Below are 24727 nucleotides of genomic sequence, written 5' to 3'. Positions count from 1 at the left end.
ACTAACTACTGTGAGATTTATGCCAAATGCTAGTAATACATCCTGGATAGAAAAGCCTGACAAATAACAGCAGCATATAAGTGAATACTTCACTAGCACAGAGATGTTGTGTAATTAAATCTCTCAGGTGCAGAATGCAGGTTCTGTTGCATCTCGCCAGACTTTCTGACATGTTGATTCCATACTGATTCATCATCCAAAGTGGGAATGGGCAAACAGGCACAGGAACCTCAGGCAGCTTTTATCAGTTTTATAAAACCATCAAAGCATCACTGCAGAGAGGAGTAATGGCAGGCAAAGTGCAGGGGAGACGTGAAGAGGCAGCAGTTTGAGGTTGTCTCGGCTGCAGAGCTTTTGAAATTGCCCCATAATGTGTATTTTAGAATAGTTGGTGGGTTCCACAGAAGACTTGCTGTGCCTTCCTGTAGCTCAGAGGGGGTGTCTGTTGCTCGATGCAGCGTTTTTGGGGAGCAGATGACCAGATGTGAGCACCTTTCTCGAGAGGATGTTGCGCTTGCCACCTCTTGGAGTGTGACCCCCTCCCATCTCAGACTTCTCATTCCACTTGAAACTAGGGACTGCTGATTCATCCTCAGAATGTGATCTGTTGTAAAGATGCAAACCATTGGGAAGGGCAAGAAAAACAGGCATTGAAAGAGATTCTCTTTCCATCTCCAGTCGTCCTCAACAGATTCCCTGTGTATTTTCATAGCTAAATATCTGGGAATTGTATGCATGATTACTTTTGCTCTTAAATTCTTCCACTGCTGATTTGCTACCATCCTGTGCATCCTGCAAGCAGCAGCTTTGGGTTTTTTTCAGAGACACAGTGCTTGAAAATAGGACAGGCAGAGAGCAGAACAGATTGCACAGAGAAGCTCTGCTGTCTCCATCCTTGGAGGTTTTTGAGCCCTGACTGGACAAAGCCTTGAACAGCCTCATCTGAACTGCACCAGAGACTTTTTGTGGTCTCTTGTGACCTCAATGTAATGAAGTTTCTTGATATATAAGAATGATATACCAGAATGGCTGAAATTAAAGCACAGGAGATGTAGGAAGGTAAACACAGATAAAAATTCCCCAATGGAATGAATACCAAAAGGTCATTAGAAGTGCTTCTGGCTTGAGACATCATGTTTTGGAAACAGGTACAATAAATCAAACTAATGATCTGGGATTTGATGATCAAAGGGAGCCTTTAAGATACTTGTCAAAGCTTGGCAGTGAGCAGAGGTAGAGGATGAGTAGCTGAGTAGTTGATGCTGCAGCTGAGTGCCATCGACTTTGAAACAAGGAACATGCTTCAACAGTGCAGGCTGTGCCTCCCAACCCAGAGATCAAGGTCAGAAACAGCCTAACAAACCTTGTCAGGAAAGACAGAGGTTTAGAAGAAATATACAGAAAACTTTTTTTTCCCCCCCAATACATTTCCTGAGCTCATCTTGTGCCTTTTTTTTTTGGCTGAAAGAATAAAAACAATCCAGTTTGTAGAAAATGTCTGGAAAAATAATTCATTTAGTGTTGAGCTTGTTTCATTGGGATAGTTGGAGATGGAGGTAGTTGGCACTCAGGAAAGTCTCAGAGTGATGGTAAGTCTGTGTCTGCTCTTGAGGAAGGTGAGACCTGCCACCCGAGTAGCTCTTTGAGACAAAGCAGAGTTTTCTCCTGGAACACTGTAAGTTATTACAACTCCAGCTACACTCCTGTTACTGAAACACTCTTTTAAAGCTGTAGCTGTGGCTCTTCTAGTGTTATGTCTCACTGAACAAAGAAGTCTATTCATAGGTGTATTCACAAGTCCTCAGGCAAGCTGAGATAAGGCTCACAAGGAGCTGAGGAGAGAGATTTAGAATGAAGAGATTGGCATCACCTTGAAATGCCTGAGCTGTAATGTGTTGACTCCCCTTGGGTGATGTCTTCCTTAGGCCTGAAAAACACCCCTGAACTGATCCACCAGGATGAAAAACAACCTATCATCTGTGGAAGCACTTCTGCAGTCCAGCTGAACATTCTGGTGAGGAAGAGGGCAAAACCAAAAGGAATCAGGTTTTCTGTTCTGCATATGTGAAATTGTCTTTAATTTGAAATAGTTTTACAGTTGTTCTGCAGAGGAGATCATGCCGTTAGGAGACCTTGTTGGCACTTTATTTTTCCTTGTCAAAGCATTCTGAACTTTGAATAACAAATAACACTCTCTATTACCCATCTTCCTGGGGATGGATTGCTGGGGGCTACCATGGCTGTGCCAGGGGCTCGTAAGAAGAACTGGAAAAGAGAATTCTAAGTTTTAGCACAGAGGATTCTGACTGAAGGGACCAGAAGATGCTGCTTTTCTCCTGTTGCTGAGGGAGGTGTCACTCCTTGCAGTTCATCTTATTGTATATCCTCATGACTCGTGTCCCACAGGGAAGCTGCTCATGATGCTGTTCTGCTCCTCATGTAGCAGAGGCAGAGTTGTTCAGGCCAGGACAGCTGCTGGGCATGGAATTCTTTCTGAACTGTTAAAAGAGACCTTTTCATATTGAAGGAGGATTGAACATTCAGCTCTTTCAAACAGTGTAAAACAGAACTGGAGGTAAGCAAGGAACTGTGTGATTTTTTTTTTTTCCCCCCTCCCAAAATGAAATAGCTATTTTTAATGCAGACTTTCAGGGTTCTGTTTCCTTTCTAAAGTTCCTTGGTGTTGACCTGGGAAAAATGTTAAGAAACTAGAAGACCTTCATGATGTTGGGGTAATTCTTCTGAAGTGTGTGTTGTCTAAAATTCAAGACTTTCTGCTGTAACACTCAGATGATCTGATCCTTGTGTCAGACTGGGAGATGGAGTATCTCCTTTCATACTCCACATGTGCAGTAGGTATCTGTTGTAATAATCCTACCTCTACAATTTTGCATGGATTTAGATCCTAAAATTATTGGAACAGTGTTGCATTTTCAGACATCTATGCAGAGCTGCTGGAACACTGAAACCCTGCTCTGGCCCAAACAAATAAGCGTAAAATAATGACTTATTTTAATGTGATGTAATAATAATTTATATGCCTTGCATTTTTCAGTGAATGGGTGGGTTTTTTTCTGTGATGAAATTTGACTCTTAAATTCTATTGCACAATCTACCTTTTAAACTAATTCACACATAAGCAAGAAAAACTTTATTAGTAGCAAAGCTCAACTATTTCTCCATAACATGAGAACAGCTTTTGAGTCTTTTCTAGTAGTTTTCTTCTCATTTTTAGAGTGAAAAAGACAAAGTTTTAATTAAATAAGAAATTTGGCAGACAATTCCTTAGTCATTAATCAGCTCTGGTGCTTTCTGCTATTTATATAAAAATGGATTTGTACAATTTTGAAATTCCTTCCTAATAAATGACCAATACTTATGTAGGTTTAATAGACTCAAGTTTCTAGTGCACAGAAAACAGTCAAAGGTTTTTGAATTAATTGTATTCTTCACTGCATTACAATAAGTTCCAGGATGATAACAGATGAGCATCCTAACCCTGGAATTTTTATGGTTATCCCTGCAGACTTTTTCCACAGCCCACTATAAATCAGGTTAGTTCTGTTGCTACAATGTGGAGAACTAAATATCTGATAATCCCTAACGCCTTACGTCCTTAAGAAAATGCTTGATGAAAAACAGAGATGAAGACAGTGAGGTTTAAAAGTCAACCAGCAGGATTCTGAATGAGGAAAACTACCTTTCCAAGAAGGTTTTAAGATGCTTTGTGTTTCTAAGGACATCCCCACACTGCAGCCTCCCCACTGGGTTTTGCAAGCATTACCTCAGAGCGTGGATCTCAGTGTGAACTAATTTGCTGGTTTTCCTATTTTAATACATAACCAGTGCTTATGGCAGTTTAACAGACCTGTGGAGAAGAACAAGCATATTAGTCTTCTGAACTCCATCCTAGACACAGAAGCTGCTTCTATTACCTAAAATAACTCTAATAAATCCTGCACAGCAGTTGCCTGCAACACAGCGTTTGATACTACAGTTTTATCCTAAGTGTCCTGAGCTTTACAGAACAGGTTTGTTGCTCAGTCATGGTGATGGAGTATCTCCTCAGAATTAGTTCAAAATGCTAGTGTAACCACAATCATTCTCACAAAAAATGCAACAAACAAGGAGTGAGGTATTTGCATGGCAAATTCCTCCTCTACCCTGTCTAGGATTATGGAAGCAGTTGTTTGACATTCTATTAAAAAAAAAAATTATTCTGGTGCACTGAAATTGCAACCCTACCATAAAGCATGATAATGCTTTGGGAAGAGAAGTAGTGAGTTACCTAATGATGCTCTGAGAGCTCAGCAGTTCCATGTCTCAGCATTATTAGAACCGGGATTCCTCCTCTCTCGCTTCCTGGGACGGGAATGGGTAAGATTCAGGAGGAAGGTCAGCAAGGCAGGCAGGTGGGAGCCTGTTAAAGCCAGAGGAAAGAGGTGGACAAAATACTGTGTGAGGTTTAACAAGGCCAAGTGCTGGGTCCTGCCCAGCCCCACCATCAACGCTCCAGGCCGGGGCAGAGGGGCTGGAAATATATCCACTGGGAAAGGACTGGGGGTGCTGATCCACCAGCATGTGCCCAGGGGTGAAAAACATTGTCCAGCCCTGGCACAGCTGCCCAGGGCAGTGGAGGAGTCCCCAGCCCTGGAGGGATTTAAAAGCCATGCAGATGTGGCACCTGGGGACAAGGGTCAGGGGTGGCATTGGTGGTTCTTGGTTGATGGGTGGACTTGATGAGCTTAAAGGTCTTTTTCAACCTAAACAGTTCTAGGATTCCACAAGTCTATGGTTCATTGACTACATCCTCTCTAAGTAAATACAGTATTTCTGGACACTTTAGGAAGATGGAGCTCAGTGCATCCTTACCCATGCATTCAGCACAGCAGAGCCATGATCTTTTTCCAAAAGTTCAGGAAGTAGATATTTCCAACACGGGAAATGCACAGGGATCACACGGGGGGGGGGGATGTTAGGCTCTTCCTCTATCTATGGCTCCTTTCAGGATGGCAAGGCCTCTCCAGAAAGTTGAAGTGACTAAAGTTTGATTTTGTGTTAAAAAAAAATTGAATACGAGCTGGGTGATAGATGAAGGGGTGTTGTGTATAAACCACACTGGAGTTTTCATTCATAAACTGGGCTAAAACCCACGAAGTAAATACAAATAATAACATCGCCACTCATGGTTCTCCTGACCACATGTAGGTGTTTATATTTTTATCCTTATTAAACTCTTGCAGGGAAAAATATATGTCCATCACCTAGGGAGATGTTTTAAATATATGTAATTTATTTTTTTCTGAGTGTTGGAAATCTGTTTCTGCTGTTTCACTTTTCTTTTCCCCCCAAGGACAAAATTACATGTTAGAAGAAATGCTGAATGAGTAATTCAATCCAGCTAAAACCTGAAGGTTTGGCTTGATGGAGTATCTCAAAAAGAGTAAAAACCCAAAGGACAAATTCCTTCAAACCCTTTAGTTAATGTTTGTCCTCAGGTCTAATTGGTCATTAACCTTTCAGATTACTTTACATTAAGAATTTCAACTGCCTGGGAGAGGAAATTCTTCAGGGAACTGCATCTCCATTGTGCTGTAAACTCCTTTAAGAAAGAACCTCTACTAGGTTTGCTCTACTCTGAGGTTCTTTGGTCCATGGGAGTTTCCCTCCAGCCTTTATGCATTTTTAAGGGCAGGGGGGAAGGAATGAGTAGGAAAAAAATCTGGTTTATTTGCATAATATTGGGTGTTTATATGTAGCAAAAGTGATGCAGTGCTGAAGTCACCGTTCCTGGAAGTGTTTAAGAAATGACTGGATATGGTACTTATTGTTAGGATTTAGTTGACCTGGTGGTGTTCAAAAGTTGGACTCAATAATCTTGAAGGTCATTTCCAGCCTTAATGATTCTGTGGTTCTGTGATTCTATGAGCAGAGATGGTATGATATTGCCATCAAGTGTCATCCAGGCCTTAGGGGCAAGGGGAAGGAATTCCCAAGACTCAGCAAGGAATGGGAATCATTCATTAGCACTCAGAAGATTGCTAAGTGATGGAAGTTAAATCTGGAAGCAAGAACTCAAACTGCAATTCAAAGGGGAAGGCAGAACAGCAAGGAGAGAGTTGACTGCATCTTTGCATTCTCTCTGCTGCAGAGCAAGGCATAAATCTTTTTTATTTTTATTGTATTGCCCAGTGGCAAAAATCTTGAGTTTATGTAAAATTTATTATTCTGGACAATATTCTATTCTAAGAGAATTTTGACTGAAAGACACTCAATTCTGTAAGTCTATGGCTAAGGTTTAGACAAATCTGTCATAAAGCTCTTGTTGACTTGGAGACTTGTCACAATTTTATGGCTAAATTTCACATCCTGAAAATGAAAATATTTCAGATAATAAAAACTAACGTTTTCCTCTAGCTTGTAAAACTTTGGTTTGAGATCTCCCAGAAATACATTAGCAATTTTTGGCAGGCATGGTATGACAATAATCTGTGCCAAGTGACTGCATAAAGGCATACCCTGTGCCTTTCTTTTGATTCTAACATTGCTTTTGCAGTTCCACTCTTGTTGAGACCAACTGGTTCCACAAACTGGTGCTATATTCTGTACTGGAACCTTCTGCAGGTTTGCTTCAGAAGCCAAACAAATGTTTTCTCGCAAAACAGAAGGTGATTTTCATGTTGTACCTGGTGTATTAATTGGTAGGTTGAGACTAAATGGTTATGTGAGAGGTTTCCAGGATGATTATTGCTATTATTTATTTCTCACAGCAGTTGCCTCGCTGCCACAACCTCTCACAGGTACATGTGAACAAACTGTTTTTCTAAAGTCCCAGCTGGAAAGGATGTGACCATCACTGGCTCAGGGGGACCTGCAGAGGGAGCAGAAGGGTCCAGGCGGAGCAGAACGTAGAGACCAAGTTCCAGAGGGTGCAAAGATGGTAAAACTGTGGCTAAGATCTTCCACGACATCTGGAGCTTCATGCACAAAAAGGCAGGAGAAGACTGACTGGCTTCTCTCTGCCTGTGTGCAGCAAACCTGTATTTCTGTGAATGAAAGCAGTGAAATAACTCGCTTAAGTAGCTCATTGCCACAGACTGTAATGAATAAGCAGAGTGACGTTGTTCTGCTTTTGTTTCTCAGAGCAGGTGGCTGTGGTTACTCTGCTTGTCTCCATTTTTATATCCGTTTTTATGATCTGCATTTGGGAGTGCATCTCCTATTCCCAAAGCTTCGTCAGGAATCCTTGAAATAAACAATTGTGGGCAGACAATAATCGTTTTGTCACGCTTGTTAAAGTCTTTATGCATCACTTTTCTGTTTGGAAAGACACATTTTAATCCGTGTGCATGTCATTTTGTGAACAGTCAAAAACTAAAAACAGAGCACAGAACCCTATAAACACACTTCTCATGGCATAGTTTGTGTACTTTTAACAGAAAGAATGCCTTCCTACAGACCACAATCAAATTTTAATTGGTGCATAAATAGGGTTAGGATATAATTTAGCCCCTCAATGCGTTTTCCAGCTAGGCACATGCAGAAAATTTTCAAGAAAGACATATTCTTTGATCACATTAGTATTTAACACTGATTAGTCTGTTAGGCTGATGGTCCAAAGAAATGTGATTGGCACTGCCAGGGGCCTTCAACAAACTGATATATAGCTTATTATATATTTGATATATATCTCATTGTAATAAAAAAGCCTTTCAACAGTACATTGAGAAAAAAAAAATTCTAAGTAAAAACACCTTTTGATGATTTCTGTTAATTAAATATTAACAATTCCTTAGCATTCTATGTGCTGGTTTAAATATGCTCATTCAATTCTATTTTTATCAATTCCACAAAATGTTGTAGCTGTTTTTACTTTCCATGATTTAACTTTAACTTCTGTGTCCCGTCTCTTAATCTTTCTATGGCATAGTGCCATCTTGGGGATGCTGTGGGTATCTGAAAGGACGTGAAACAGACCCTGAAATAGAGAATCAAAACATTTTTGCTGCACTGTGTTGTTGTTGGATGCTACCTCTAAAAGTAAATGTTACTGGAATCTAGGACTCTCTAAACAACCAAGAGTATCACAGCTAATTCCATGTCTGCAGAAACCACTACAGGCTCTTGAATGCAGCGTGTTAGCTGGTGTTTTAAATCTGTGAATTTTAGTGGATGACAATTGTCACGGGTTTATTTGTTCTAAAAAACCAAGCAGGGAATTTTTCTCGCTCCTCTAACTGAAAAGAAACAGCAGTAAAGTTCTAAAAGGTTTGGAAGCTAGAAGAAAAACTGTATTGTGTTAAAAACCAATGGCACAATTTTGGGGAATCTTTGTCCTGATTTCCAGTAACTGGTAGATTTACGGAGACCTTTTCGTCTCAGTGTCTAATGGAGGAGCAAAAAAAGGGGAACATTGTTTTAGTCACATTCTTGTCATTTTTACCTTGACCTTTATTAGCAGCTGGCAGAAGTTCAGAGGATAATTTGAGTTTTCAGCACTGCCTCTGCCTCCTTCATTCCCCCAAGCAAGCCCAGCCCAGAGCTGTTTCAACCACAGTGTCTTCTATTTTCACAGTTCAGGAGATCATTCTGCAACATTAACAAATATTTAGCCATATTAAACTAGAGCTCGTTCTCCAAAACGAATGAGAAATTATTATAATTAAATTTTCTTATTTGCTGCAGAGAAAGCAGGATACTGATAAGGTGTAGAACGTCACTGTCATGTTAATTTGGGTGATTTCCACCTTCTCTTGTCATTAATAGTGGTAATCCCTGATGTCAAGTGATTTTGTGATGTCATCATGTCTGGAAGACCTAATGGTTACACATAAAGTGCTTTCCATTTTCTCCTCTTATTCTTTCGAAGGAAAAGAAAATCAGAATGAGGAAATGCACATCAGCCTGAATGTCATTTATTTTCAGAGACTGATGCTATATTCTGCACAGCATTGTGACTCTAAAAAGCCAGACCAGTTTCAAACTTCAAAACAGCCCTTTAATTTCATATTTAGTAAAGTGTACCCAGTTCCAGGGGAGCTGGAATCCAAGCAGGCTTTTTCTCTCTCCCCCAGCTTTCCTTCTCATCACTGGTATCCCATGCTGCTTAGGCAACCCCTAAAAAGAAAATACATGATTTCATCTGGTCCCAACATTGTTTCTGGTACCTTGAGGACCAGAAACAGTTCTGATCTGGTTTTGCTAGGCCTCTTTCTTGCTTATTCTGGTTCCATCACCTACCTTTCCTGCCACCCTTTGTTCTCATCTTGGAGATTTTATCACCTGCACCTGTTTTTCACATATTTCATTTGCCTGACTCGAACATTAGCATCTGTTTGCTCCTTAGGCATTGTGTGTTCTCCCCATATTTATGCTTATCTGTGTCATAAAATTATTACAAGGGAATTTCAACTGACAAAAATATAGACTGCCAAATATTTCTGCTATTTTTGTGCTTTTATATCTGGTTTCAAATTTACTTTAAGTTTACTTGCTTGGTGTGCTGTTTTATTGTTTTAGTGGTGTATTTTGGAAATACTCATATTATTGGCAAACTAAATCATGTCTTGTAACACAGAGGAGAAAAGGATCTTTGAGAACAGACAAAAAAAAATTTCTACATTTCCTTTCTACTTACATTGCTGGCTGGTGTCTGGGGCATTCCCTGCTGACTGACTTCTTCCCAGCCATGTATTGTTAATTATCCAACAGCTCCTGCACTAGCACAGCCATGCTGCTGATTAACGTGACTACAGACAGGGCAAGGGGACCTCACTTGAATAATTATCAGCTTTTCATGTGGTCTAGGGAGGTTTGTAATCCTTGAATTAACTTTTAGGAAAATTCAATGTCCAAAGGCAGGAACACATCAGATTGTGTGTGACCTTTAGTGCTAATCAGGGGGCTGAACACTAACAAGAGGTGCTTATATATTGCTTTTTTCACAGAATCAATAATAGCTTGTTATGTTTAAAGCACTGTGAACAGCTGAGAAACACTGTGAATCGGATTCTGTTCATAATTTTTCCAGATTTATAACTCTGGAATTGTATGAATCTAGAATTCCTTGATACCTGTAGAACTGGGTCCACCAGAGCAGTCATCAGCCTTATTGATGGCTGTAATTTTGAGTAAAGGTAAAGCAAACAGAACCTCCAGATATTAGGAGCCCACTCACTATTTTCCAGTTCTCCCTTAATTTGTGAGTGTCAGTGGACGTATCCTTTCTTCAGGTCTTCAGATTTTTAACTTTCTCTCTTTACCCTACTGCATTTTGAAAAAAAAAAAAAAAAAAAGAAGAAAGGAAACCAGAAAACTTTTCTGCTATTTTCTCACAGGCAGTTTGGGCTGCATCACTAATCTCCAAGATATGCACTGTACACTTCCACCTATATTCTTTTATTCTCTTTTCTTACAGCCCTAAGGACTACAGCTGCAAAGATGACTGTGTGCAGATTTGTCTTTTGCAAGGTGGTAGAGCCAAGAGAAGGTCACTCAGACTCCTCCACAGGTATTTGAAGGTAGGAAGAGCAATGCTAATTAACTCTCTCTTATTTTTCAAACAGCTCAGATAATTCTCCGTGTGGTACATTTGTGCAAGTTAAAGTGGTTTAGCTGCTTTTATAATTAACAAAAGCAAAGACACATAAAATTTCATAGCCTGGAAACAGCAGTTTTGTTGTTCGTGCTGAGGCATGACTAGAAGGGCACAGGTAAAAAACCAAAAAGCAATAAATACAGTATCTTGCCAGTGAAAATAATTGATTCAGTTGCTGCATAAGGCAAATTATGTACCAAACCCAGAGCCTGAAGTACTGTGCACAGTTTCAAACTTGCTCCAGCAGCTCACTGAAGCTTTTCCAACTAAAGTTTCCTTTTCTAAATGTGCCTGTTACCACTTCAACTTCTAGAAGTTCATACACAGCAAAAATGAAATGGCTGCAAGGACAGTTGCTCTAGTCCTGTCCAGACTGATCTGTACACCACTTTGGTTTCAGTATAGGTGTTTTGGTTTGGTATATACCATTATTTTGCCTTTTCCAACGAAGTTTTGCACCATGCCCTGAAGAACAGTTTGCAATTTGCAGACCCAAAGGATGGAGTTGAAAGGCAGTTTTCCTCACTGCACTGCATACAGAATCATTAAGAGTGGGACTTGTAAGCAAAATAGGTGCAACTGATTTTTTATTTATTTATTTATTTATTTATTTATTTATTTATTTTTTACTTTCCAGACAATGCTCTCTGTAGGCTATTTGTAGGCTATTTTAGATTTTGGTGCAGTAGCATTAGAATTTTTAAAAATAGATTTTTTTTTTTTTCCTGTCAATGTGAGCAGCAAACCTCCATGAACAATTCAAGGACACTCCAATAATTTAGATTTTCTGTGTTACAAGTTAATTATTTAGGTAGAATGTGGATATGACTGGCTAATAGTCTCTGCACCAAGACATGATTTTGATTGAATGGGCTACTCTCGGCATTCTTCCAGCATAAATTTTCCCCTTTTTATTTCTTTTGCCAAAAGTATAGAAGCAAAACAAAGACCTGGAGAAGATCCAGGTCCTTTGGGACACTGTAATGAATTACATAAAAAAAAAAAATCTGGCTGGATTTTCTGTAGGAAAAAATTTCAGATGGGGCATAACAGGTAAGAGAATCAAGGGGAAGAAGCTCCAATAACATCTGGAACTCAGTGACTGAGGAGTCAAACTCTGTAAATGCACGTGTAACATAGAGTTTGATGCTTTCCAGGTGGTTTTAGTGCTGCCTTGGGAGGCAAAAGGCATTAATATACATTTACCAGGGAGCTTTATCTGTATTAAACTGTGCTTTGAATATCAACGGGAGCGATAGGCTTTAGCTCACACTCATATTTAGCTCACATTTACAGTGTTAAAAAAAATAAATCTTCTGCAACTGAAGACAAGCACCTACCCGGAATTTTTGGAATGTAGCTTCTTCTTTGGTGTAGAGAAATAATCCGTATTTGGTATCAGAGGGACACTTGGTAATAAAGGCCTAGACAGCAATTATCAGACCTAAAACCTGCTCTTCTTTAAAAAAATTTAATTTTGTTTTTTCTGTCTTCTTCCAATAGAGCCTTTTGAATGTATGTTAAAGCATCAGATATTTATTCTCAGATTTTCCAGACATTCTCCCACACACCTGTTTTGGTTGGGCTGTGGCTGTACCTTGGTTTGGGAGGTTTTTTTTAACTCTATGTTTGTAGAATACATCGTATGTAGAAGATGACACCATGTTCCTGCTCCAGTCCTGCTCCAGTAGGATATTATAATATTAATGACAATTCTCTGTCAGAGATTGTTAGCTAGAGTAAGGGGCAAAGATTTTGATGGCTTGTATTTGCTGGCTAATATTCCCTTTGGAGTTGGGACATTTGAAGCTTTGAGTTAAAGTTATTTACTCTGTGAAAAGAGAGGAGTTTTGATCCTGATTCTGGGGGAAACAGAGTGCAAGAAGACTAAGTGAGAGGAGGCATAAGCAAAATAGTAGAAAATGAGCATGATTTTCCTGTATTTCTGCATATTCACTCACAATTACATCAGCACATGATCCACAGATATAAGTCACAACCAAGCATCCACAACAGAATCTATTTTAGTTTGCTTGAAATAAAAAAAGGGACTTAAAAATTAAAATAATAATAAAAAAAAACTCAGGGTCATTTTTCCACAGGTGTCTTTGGTTGGTTGGTTTATTTGGGTTTTTTATATAATGTGTGTTGGTATCTTGCTTTTCTCATGCCTGTGCCTAAAGGAATAGATGATAAACATGCAGTCTCTCCTTTACAGGAGATGATATAAAAATCTAATCACTACAAATTATGACAAACCAGATAAACAGAGGAAGAACACAATAAACATGTCATGGAAGAGCGTAACTCTGAGGGAAGCTTATAAAACAAGTCATAGTACAGAGTACAGAAAAAATAAATCTGAATTCATGGAAAGTAGAGCATGAGAAAAAGGCTCAATCCCTTAAACTGTAGGAGACATTAAAAAAATGTCAACTAGATCAATGATGCACTGCAGGGAAAAACAACAATTACTTCAGAAAGGCTGGAAAGATTATCAGTTTGGGGACAAAATAAAAAAGATCTGACAGGAGACCGGTCACATTCTAAAACAAACATACTGGATATGACAGGAGATGTGAGCAAAGGAAATAAACACGTTTTTCTGTGATAAGTGGAATAAAACATAATGATGGGGTATTCCTGCATCTGCCATAGCAAAGACTATTTTGTAGAAATAACGTTGAGACCATCGTTCTAGGAGCTGCCAGAAAAATGAAAAAACTGCTGTTTTAACAGGGTTTAACAACGTATTATAATTTTTTTTCCCTTCAGAATATTTTCAGGCTTAAATATTAAAAACTCATTATATTTCCAAATACACATTACAATAGTGAAATGAAAAGAAATTCCAGCATTTACATGAAAAACTTACTGTTTTGATAGAACAATTGGTGTGAGTTAATGACTAATGAATAATTAAATATCTCCGAGAACATTTTAATGGTCCATGACTTTGCCCTTAGGGTCTTAAACCACAGTTCAGTCCTTAGATAGCAAATTATTTAGAGGGATAATATTATTAATGTCTTCAAACTCCTTATTAAGACACAGGTGTTCTTGGGAACTCTTGCTGTATGATACATTCCACGGTAAAATTAGCAGTTGGAATTCATGATGTGCCTGACATTCCCGAGCTTTGAGCAAAGAGTGACTTAGCAAAGAGTTGAAAGTAACTTTCCCTGCTTAATATAGTGAAGCACTGGCACATCCCTGTGGCTGCCCCAGCCCTGGAAGTGTCCAAGGCCAGGCTGGACAGAGCTTGGAGCAACCTGGGCTGGTGGAAGGTGTCCCTGCCCGTGGCAGGGGGTGGTTGGTTAAAGGTTTTAAGAAAAAAAAAAAATGATGGCTATTAAGTAGTTGCCTTATATTCTTATTTTGATCCAAATAATCCCTAGCACTTTTCAAGGATGGACACATGAGGAAATAAAGGGCATACCTAGGAATGAGTTTCCAAAGTTCTTACGATTGAAGAGTCTGATAAAATCATTTGCCAAAACATTTATTTAGGACAGGAGGTTGGTGTATGAAAAGAACATATGTAGTTCTCTGTCAGAACTCGTTAGTCAGCCTGATACCCTAATTGCATAAATAAGAGAAGGAACAAAAGCACAGAGTATTTACTTTCCAATGTGTACATATCTTAAGTGATTACTTGATTTTCTGTGAGCAACCTGTGAAAATTAAGGCACAGCTGCTGTTGCCTGATGAGGCGAATTACAAACAAAAAAATATCTCCTTTAGTGGGAGCTGAAATCACTCGTTATTTGGCAGAAAGGATACACTTAATAACACCCTTCTAACTTAAATCACTTCCAAGCAATAAATTTATGTATTGAACCCCAGCGAGTGCAACCCGAGCTGTTTGTTCTGAACTCAAAGGTGTTTAAGTTTATGCGAAATAGAGAATCAGTTTGTGATTCCAAAATTCAGTTTCCCCACGCAGGATGTACCTTCTTTCATCACTAGTAATGAGCACAAGCTTTTTAAGTAATTTCCAAGTTTCTCAAACGTGGCTGATCACTGAAATCATTTCCTAATCAGAGACGAGGAGGAGGCTGCGTGTTCTCCAGTTGGTAATTCCCAGGTGCAGGGTGGGAAAAGTTAAAAGATTACAAAGTCAGGTGGAGTTTCACAAACATATCCTGCCTGTTGTGTGCCTTACTGCTATTTACAACCATCCCCATAGTCAGTGAATGTGGTTTAATGACAGAGAAATGATACACCTTGCCCTGCAGCAGAACATACAAAAGAGAGAGGAATCTGTAATTTTGAAAACGCTGGTTCTACACTCAAACAGCCTCAGACTTAGGAAAAGACAAGCCAGCAAAAGCAAGAATAATCAGGGAGAAGATTGCTAGAAGGAGAAAAAAAAATCCAATCCAAGCTTCTGTGTGGCTCAAAATTTTAAGAAGACGTTGAAGAGCTCGTATAGTTTCACAGTGAACCGATCAACAAATCGAGAAGGGAGGAAAATAAAATCCCATTGAAAGAAGAAAAAAAAAAAGGGATCTGCTTGGCTTTTGTTTCTTTTCAGGTTTTTGGGTTGTTCTTTAATAAAGACCCGAGATTCCCAGTTTTACAGGATTTCTGAGGGAGGAGAACAAAACCTTAGGAAAAAATCACTGGGGTGGTACTGCTGTGAGAACTTCCTCCAGCTCTCAGCAATATTTGGGAAAAATCATAGAAGGACAGACAAAATAATAATGTCTTTTACCCCTGTTCTTATTTTCCACTGATTTTGGTCTTGTTTTCCACCGATCCCTTTTAATGAGCTCTACATTTTGGCCAGGCTTTTATTGGAATGCACTTTTGGTATTATTCTTGAATTAAACCTTTTTTTAATTATGATTTTCATGGTGAGCTCACCGTTTGTTCAAAAGCCTATTGCATCCAGAGGTTTTTCTTCCTTTTTTTTCTTAATAACCTTCAGTAGGTTTTAATTAAGTATTTTGAGGGAGAGGGAGGCCAATAAAAACAAAGATTTAGCCTGAACTGCAGTTCTGTGAAGTCAGTGTGTCCTCTAAATATTCCAAAAAGGAGAGAAGATTGGGCTCAACTTCAGTTGCAGACTGTATTTGAGCACTGAACTTCTGGTTTGGTAAATTCTATTTAGTCAAAGAAAAAGTTGGTTAAATGGTTATTGATGGAAAGTTCTTTTGATTTCTATGATTAAGAATGCCATCTCTTAAAAAAAATGTTAGAATTATTTATGCATGGAATAACATTAGACCTGTGAAAAGCAATATTTTATTATACTGAGTATTTGGAAAATGTGGATACATTCAAAATCCCAGAAGTTGACAGGGCATAGTAGAAATGGGATCTTTCTAATCCAACAGAGCCAGACTTTTGACATTCTGCAACAAAGACAATATGCTAAATATACAGAACATATACATATCTAAAAATATAAAAGTTATAAATACATAAAAATTATAAATGTATAAATTAAACAAAATATAAATAGAATATATTAGTAAAATATAAATAAACTATGCAATGAAAGTAACCGTGTGAGCATAAATTGTATTTGTATATACAAAATATATGAAGAAAAAAATCTAAATATACCAAATATTAAACCACCAGGAGAGGTAAGGAACACTTTCATTCACGGTGGCTGGATGTGTACTGTGTGTGAAGGGCATATGGTAAAGGAACAAAAAAAAGAGCCAACAAAACTTCTTTACTTGGTCAAACAAAAATTTGTCATAGCCAATTCTTGGGGTATATTTTTGCAATTATCTTTCTCCTGCTGAAGTAAAGCTTTTCCTATCCTGCAGCTCTAATAAAGCACTGAGAATATAACTTGAAATAATGACAAGGGGTTAAAAATTCAGGGTTTAATATAATTTATCGCAATTATTTTATTTATTATGGTTTAAGGTAATGTATAAAGAATTACAATTTATGATTTAATCATTTTTGTTTTATTAAAGTAACGAATGGGATAATATTCTTCCTAGATATTGCTTTAGCGAGACGGTTATACACTCTTTTTAATATGCTGTTCTGTACCTCTAAAATATTAGAAAGGATGGAAGAGAGGTCACAGAGCAAATTGATCATGTAAATAAGGCAATGACTTGAGCAAGGCAGAAAGAGGGAGGTGTAGACTTTAATTTGGTTTATGAGGAGATGACCAGGACACCAGCGGTTGCCACGGGCCTGGAGATGTGTGCGTGTGCTCTCACCACTCTGGGTAAGGATTGTGAGTTTAGACCCCTGGTATCACTTCTCTTTCTGCTGCCTGTTTCAAAGCACAGCCCTCAGACTGAAGTGAGTTATCCCAGAGTTATCACAGGATCATTAAGGTTGGAAAAGACCTCCAAGGTCATCAAGTCCAACTTTACGCCCAACTCCCACCTTGTCCCCCAGCCCAGAACACTGAGGTCCATGTCCAGACCTTCCTGGGACACCTCCAGGGCTGGGCAGTCCAAACCTCCCTGGGCAGCCCCTGCCAATGGCTGGACACCCTTTCCAGGAGGAAATTCCTCCTGAGGTCCAACCTGAGCCTCCCCTGGCACAGCCGGAGGCCGTTCCCTCTCCTCCTGTCCCTTGTTCCCTGGCAGCAGAGCCCGACCCCCCCCGGCTCCCCCCTCCTGTCAGGGGGTTGCAGAGCCAGAAGGTCCCCCCTGAGCCTCCTTTGCTCCAGGCTGAGCCCCCCCAGCTCCCTCAGCTGCTCCTGCTGCTCCAGCCCCTTCCCAGCTCCCTTCCCTTCCCTGCACACGCTCCAGCCCCTCCGTGTCCTTCTTGACCTGAGGGGCCCAAAACTTCCCTCAGGATGTGAGGTTCAACCTCAGCACAGGGGGAATAATCACTGTCCTGGTCCTGCTGGACACACCATGGCCGATCCAAGCCAGGTGCCACTGGCCTTCTGGGCCACCTGGGCACAGTTATGGGGCTGAAGTGCTTTCTTTTGGTTTGGGAAAGCTCCCGTGATCGACACCACGGGCAGCATCTCACTGATTTGCACTGCTCTGGGACCCCTCCACCTCAGGAGACTTGGCCTCAGTGGGCTTCCTGCTGCTTAGTCATTCATTAAAAAAGTGCTTGTACCACTTGAAATTCAAGGGAGACGCGTTAGCAATTAATGGAAAAAAAAAATCGATGAGGTTTTTGGGTAGATTAAAAGTCTTCCAATGACAAGTCCACGAAATGACAGGCTTGGATTAATCATTAATAAAAGAGCTGCATTTGTGTTATCAGTTTGTGGTAATGTCATCTTATCATGCAGTTAAAAAGCAAATGGTAACAATGGGTCCTGTTGAGTAATTACAGAATAAATATTTGGGCTTTTTCAAATGGTCACTGGAAAAATATTTGGAAAAAAAATTGACATAATTATTAAAATGATGCAGTTTTCCTTCGCAATGAGACTATAATTTGTCTTATGTTGTAGAATGAAGCTGAACCTGGTGAACTTTTTAGAAAGCAATTTTTCAAGCAAACTTTTTCGAAGAAAACCTTTGAAATTTTAGGAAGAGCCACAGAAATGGGACCAAGAGCTCACTTTCAAAATTCAAATGCCTGTGTGATGCAGGAAGTGTTTCTTAGTCTGAACAGTCTGAATCTCACACTTATCAAGTCATTTTGTCCTACTGAGTCGTTCTACCCCCCTAGGTAGTGTCAGGTTCTGTGCTCCAAGGAGGGCATGAGCCTTCTTGACAGACTTGTAAAAAGCACAATTCCTGCAGGGCTGACCAAAAGTTAAAGCAAATTATTAAGGGCACTGCCCAAATGTCTCTTAAGCACTGACAGTCTTGAGTATTGACCACTTCTCTTGGAAGCCTGTTCCAGTGTTATCCAGGTGGTCACAAAAGTTATAACTGGTCTTTATACAGTTGTAAAGATAATTATATATCTTTACAATAGTTCTAATATGGCCTTTCTGTGGTCCCTTCCAATCCAAACCATCCTGTGATTCTGTGTGAAAGATGTCCTCGTCCATGGTGGGGAAGGTATGGGAGTTGGATTCAATGACCTTTAAATGTCCTTTCTAACTGAAAGCATTCCGTGACAACATCTTTAGATGTGGCACATCTGCCCCCAAGAAGGCATTTAGTCAGTCAGGTCTCGTGGCTCAGCTCAATCTACAGGGAAAATTGCTGTCCATGCTACTTGTTTATGCCCTGGAAATCAGTAGGTCCATCTGAAATTTTATGTAAAGTCAGTGTCTGTCACTGTTTACATAGAAGGGGCAACACTCTCAGTCCAACTGATTCAGTGAAAACAAGTCTCAATGAGTGCATTGAAGTGTCTCCCTCCTGATCTTCCAGTGACCACGCTGACATCCCACATATAGTGTTATTTTTATGTTCCTTTATTTTGTCTTTTCTTGTGCTCCAAATCACAGGCAGTGAACTAATTCTGTGTGTTTCATATTCGAGAGATATAAAATAAAGAAATCCATATGATTGAATCCTCGGTTTTCAACCTGTCAGCTGAAAGAAGAAAGGGGAAAAAACTTCAGGTAGCAGTTTTGTGTGGAGAAGGGCAGTTTATAAAAATCCTCCACATTTTGTATCAGTCATAATTGCAACTAAAGGCACCAAAGAAGGGAAATTGTGTCCTATCTGTAGATTTCAGCCTCTGAGTAAGAAATATTCCAGCTAGATATTACCATGGTTCTTACCTCAGAAATCTGTTTTAAAGGATAATTGTGTTTGGTTTGTCAAGCAGTGTTAGTTCTACGATGTGTACGAGGGTGAATATTCAACCTGACAAAGTGATTCATTAGTGGTGATAGATAAGTATGTATATACAGAATGACACGTAGAATTTATATATATATATCTATGACATATGTCTGTAAATATGTCTGTACATGTATGCACAACAATTCAGTGTAAAGTTACTGCATGCACAGCTCTGAAATAAAAATGCCACGGTAAGACCAATGTATCAATTTAATTTGAAATGCAAAACTTTTCCCCCAGCAGTTTATTCCTAGTCCTCAAAATTGGTGCTACTAAATCCCTTCCTTTCTTATGCACTTGATAGCTTAGCTTTTGAAAGTCATATGTGAGAGGTCAGGCTACCTAATCATCTAATTTACACCTACACAAACAAAAAAAAGGGAAAAATTATAGTCTTTCTTCCTGGTAGTAGAATTCAAAAAGTGCCTAAAAAGACTGAAATACCTATATATTTTCTTTCCCTTCTGTGTCAGAAATGCACAGGCTGCAAGAGTGAATCGATCTAGGTAATTTTTTACATAGTATATTTAAGATAGTGCTCATCAAATCTCGTAAGAGAAATGGTACAGCCCTTACTGATCATTATAAGATTTTATGCATGTCATATCTAACCTAAATCGTGCACCTTCTTCACTCCCTGTTACTTAGAATCTTATTTATACCATCATTTTAAAGGGCTGATGAGTCTTATCTATGTCCCTTTGATCAATCCTTATCTGAAGCCACTACTTTCAGACTTGTTCTAATAAGAGGACACTTTTATGGCGTTTTAAATTCCAGAAAGATAAATACAACAGCCTAAAGCACACATCAAGTCTCTTAAAAACCTAATGAGCAGAAGCTCTGCCTCCTTGGTGCCCTGTTGGTCAAGTTTCTGTGTCATTGTGACCTTGCTTTGGCAGGATTATTCTGCATTACTCTTGGGGCTACTTTGCAATAGCCACAGTGGAAAGAAATGCAGGAAATGCAGAAATGCCACTTACCAGTGGCAGCTTTTAGGAGAACAACTTTGAGCTCCCATAGTTGATCAGCACAATTTCACCACCAGGCTACAGGTTTTTCTGTGATACTGAAGGTGGGGAAACAAAAACAAATATAAATCTTTCAACCTGAACTTATGCTGAAAGGCAATCTGGCTTTGTTTTTAAAATATCCCAGTTTTCACCCTACAGGGACACATATTCAGAACCACTTCGGCTGCTCTCCCCAGGAATTCAGTGAGGTAGAAGCTCAGCTCTGAAAAAAAAATCATTCTGGAAATAAGATATGATAGATTTAGCTTGAAAGAAGAAGGGGTGCAAAACCAAGAGGCAACTAGAGTTACAGAGCAATATCCTGGATGTTTATTGTCTTTCTAAAACAGAAGGGCAGTCTTTATTATTATTATTATTATTATTATTATTATTATTATTATTATTATTTTTAAATTAGTTTTCTGATAAAAACTTGCATTGAGCTCTAAATGAGTTCAGTTCTTATTAGGCTTTAACTTGGTTTTCCTTCTCCTTCTCTGCCATAAGATCAACCTTACAGGAAGCACAAGCTTCTACCATCCAGTATTTACAGCTCTTTAAAGAGAACCACTGCATGATTGGATTTTTCCTGCTGCATTTGGTGGGTTTCTAGCAGGTAAGAAGTACAGCCACGTTCTGGGACACAGGGAAATGTTACAGGAATAGAGGGGAGAGAGGGAATGCAACAATCCTTGCAGTGTGTGCTCAAGGCTGGTGGATCTTATCAACACGATAAGATCCCAGGCTTAAAAAAAAATTGACTTCTTGTAAACAAGTTGACAGCTTCAGAGAGTTGGAGTTTGTAGATCAAAACCATCTGACTCCTCAAAAATGTGCTTCATTAAGCCTACTATAAGGATGAAATTGTAACTGTGTGAACGTGCAAGTTTGACTTTAAAATGTGGAAAACTCGGGCACAAAAAAAAGTTTAATTTCAAGGCATAAATGTAAAGTGTATGTGGCATTAATGATGCAACGAGAAGAGCTGCTCTGAAGTCTCTGGCTGGATATTTAGCACTATTCCCATGGCCCAAAGGTTCCATCAGCTAATGAAAATGCAGCAACTCTCGTTTAGATCACTGTGTAAAGAGATGAACGGACCTCAGAAATACATTTTCATTGAAAGTTGTGTCTGTCTCTTTTGCTGACATTCTGTTTCTGTTCTAGCCAATATTTGACAACATCAAACAGAGCCTTTTGCCCCTATCTGTGTCGTGACCATTGTTATGTAAAATTGTCTGTACAAAAGATGTTTTACTCTTGCCCTCAGAAAATGTGCTTTAACATTATTATTATTTTTCTTTTGAATTCTGTTCTTTAAAAAAAAAAAATCAGAGACCAGACAAAATACCTGAACAACTATCTTTCCTGGTGCGTCTTTGAAGCCTTAGTTATTATTTGAATATATTTTCCTTGTAAAACTACCTTCCACTTGCCAATGGATCTAATGAACAGAACATCAAAGTGCATTTTATCTGATCACTCCCAAGGTGGTTGGTGTTTGGATTCATGCAGGTTTGCATGTGTAAACTTCTGTACGATGTTTTATGCCAGAACTAATATAAGCACAGTCCTTTTTTTAGAAACAAAACTCTTTTTCTGGAATGTTCTGGCCTCTGAGCTGCCAGACCTTTTGAAAATACAACCCAAACTTGAAAAGACTTTGCTGTACTAAACAGAAACTCACCTTCCTCTTAATATGGTGTATCATCTGTCTGCAGAAACATTTCTTTTTAATAGGTTTCACAGTTTTAACAGTCTTTGTCTTTTCTGTCTGTTCAGTGCTTTAGAACTTGATTATTATGCACAGTCATAGAAATGTAATGGCGAGCTTCTTCTCATAGGAGGCACAGCACTTCTGAAACTCATTCTCAGGTTGCTTCAGTTTGCACCTTATGGCTGCATTAGAAGTTAAAATTAAGCTAAACTAAGACTACAATGCAAAAAAGAAAAAAATCTGTTATATGTTCACTTTTATTTAACTTCAGGAAGATAATCTCTTCTGAATTAAAATTTTATTCTTGAACAGTAAGCTTTGCAGAAGTGTATAAGAGGGAGCTTTTATACACTTTTATGTCATATTGTGTGATATGATTACTTACAAGCTGTCTGAGCAGTTTCAAGTGGCTTTCCAGTGTTAGACTTGTGTAGGGTGATATACCTTAAAACTGATTTATATTGACTCTAACGAAAGACCTGTAAGGAGTCAACACAGGGGCTTGGTAAATGGCACTTCCTATTTTAGACAATTTTCCTGGACAGAAATATCCAGAATGTACAGAGTGCAAAAATAGACTTGATAAGTATAGACAAAAAAAAATCAGAAGACATAAATTTAGCATTTAAAAAGGGATGCTTCCAAAAGTACACATTTCTGGAGATCTCACCCAGGAGGATGCTACAGAGAGATTTAAGAAACTGTTGGACCCTGTTCCTATGAATCCCCTTGGGAAATTTTCACTTGTGTCTCGAAATACCAATACAAGTAGTTGTCTTGACATGTTTAAAATTTTTGAAGATACCTCCTGTTGATAAATTGCACGTCCAAGGGCTGATTGTATTCTGCTCTCCAGATTCTCCTTTCAGTTCTGGCTCCCAACACCAGCTTTAGCTTCTCACCATTTGATATGATGACATGCAAGTCATTTAAGCAGAAATCTGACTCTGTCCATTGAAGGAAATCTCAGTTAAATTTGACCCTTGCTGTCAACTGATCATTCAATGTCCTCACACAAATTACGACTTCTTTAATACTTTTGTAAATTGGTCACTAAATGAACCATTTTAATATCAGATGCATTTAACTTACTTTTTCTATTACTTTAATGCATCTTTTTATACCTAGCCAGGGTTATATATTACTAATTGCTTGACCCAACACTGCCAACTGTATTATTATACACTGGAAGCTTATAGCTTTACTAAATTCTTTCCAATTATTTATAATGTTATGTGATGAAAATCACTAAAAGGCAAATCCCACTGGAAATTTTAAGACATTGATAGAGGGGAAATAAAACGATTCAGGTCCTGAATGTGTATTATTACTGTCTTATTCATGTCAGTCTAAGCAGGTTTATCCTCAAGGCCCTTGCTGTAAAAGACCATAATACTTTATGATGCTCCAGTATGCCAAAGTCACAGAGAGATGGTGTGCAAGAACATCATCATTACAAATATTCACCCTAAATTCTGGGCTCTGTTTTTATAACTCAGACTTTCAATTTGCAAAAAGCCATAAAGGCTCATTCCAATAAACAGCAATATAGTGAAATTCTGTTGTTAAGTTATAGAACGAATAACTTTTCTCAGTGTTTCTGACTGCATCTCCAACTACTGACAATCCATTTAAAGCTTCTGTGACATTTTTAACTGGAAAAAAAAATATGCACTTGTAGAATACATGACTTTTCTCACAGTTGAAATAAAAGAATTGAAAGAATAAGGGAAGCTTGAACTCCATAACACGAGAGACTAAAGGAGCAGAAGGAACCATTTGTCCAAAGAGATTTACCTTTTGCTTTGTTAAAACTCCCATGGAACTGCCCTGATTGCAATTAATATGAAAAGAGAATAAAGGCAAGTCACAGGCAGATATACCTCTCTTGATTTCTGCAGCACTATACCAATTTCCAGTACTCGCAATTTTTAATCTCAAAAGATTTAGGAACAGTCTTGAAAATAACTTTGTGTCCTTCTGCACCGCTTTAAAAAAAATAGAAGGGGCAAACCCAAGAGAAACTCTTCCAAATTCTTTGTCTGGTCTGTGTAGCACATTTGAATATATGACTGGATTGCAAGTGATGAAGATACATGACACTGACTAATTGCTTGTCAGCTCAGCACCCATAATTGAAATTTAAGGTGGTTATTTTACCATTATTGCCAAAATTTAAGGTACTTTATGTAGTTGCTTCCAACTAAAGATTTCATCTGGTGAACTGAGTTATCTCCCTAACATCTGATAATGTGATTGCATGCAATTTTCTGTCTTGCCTGAGATGCTACTTAGCTTTCCTTGAAACTTAAATTGATCTTTTCTGAAAAGCAAACGAGCTGTGCTGCTCCTTTTGGTGGTTTTGTAGAGCACTTTGTAGTTTTCCTAAGAACAATGAGAGCATCAGTTGTTAGTTTAGGCTTGATACAGAACTAAAAATATTCCTTTTATTTTTTTTTTTGAGACATACATCCTGACAACCACTGTTCTGTAGAGAGAATAATACTAGACTGGGAGTATGTAGTTAACCTAAATGCTGAGCTGTGTTCCTCTATATAGAAATTTAAGCTTCCCTAGCACTATTTTCAGCTTAATGCCACTGAGTTTAAATGCCTTATTGAAAACAGATAAATTTCCTATTTATGGCACCTTATTTTTTTAAACCCCATTTTAGTATCCTTCCTTTCCTTTTAATTAC

General features: G+C 38.7%; 1 long non-coding RNA gene across 1 annotated transcript; it reads right to left on the bottom strand.

Moving 5' to 3' along the window:
• Positions 1–19023: 19023 nt before the first annotated feature.
• Positions 19024–22068, bottom strand: LOC116790666. The gene is made up of 4 exons (XR_004358452.1): positions 22000–22068; positions 20465–20535; positions 20283–20360; positions 19024–19044 (listed from the first exon to the last, which is right to left on the bottom strand). It is a non-coding gene; the product is annotated as an uncharacterized LOC116790666 (long non-coding RNA).
• Between the last annotated feature and the right edge of the window lie 2659 nt (positions 22069–24727).

Source organism: Chiroxiphia lanceolata, chromosome 9 (assembly GCF_009829145.1).
Source record: "Chiroxiphia lanceolata isolate bChiLan1 chromosome 9, bChiLan1.pri, whole genome shotgun sequence".
Lineage (NCBI taxonomy): Eukaryota > Metazoa > Chordata > Aves > Passeriformes > Pipridae > Chiroxiphia > Chiroxiphia lanceolata.
Note: the sequence above shows the minus strand (reverse complement) of the source record. Positions and strands in the feature narration are given on the sequence as shown.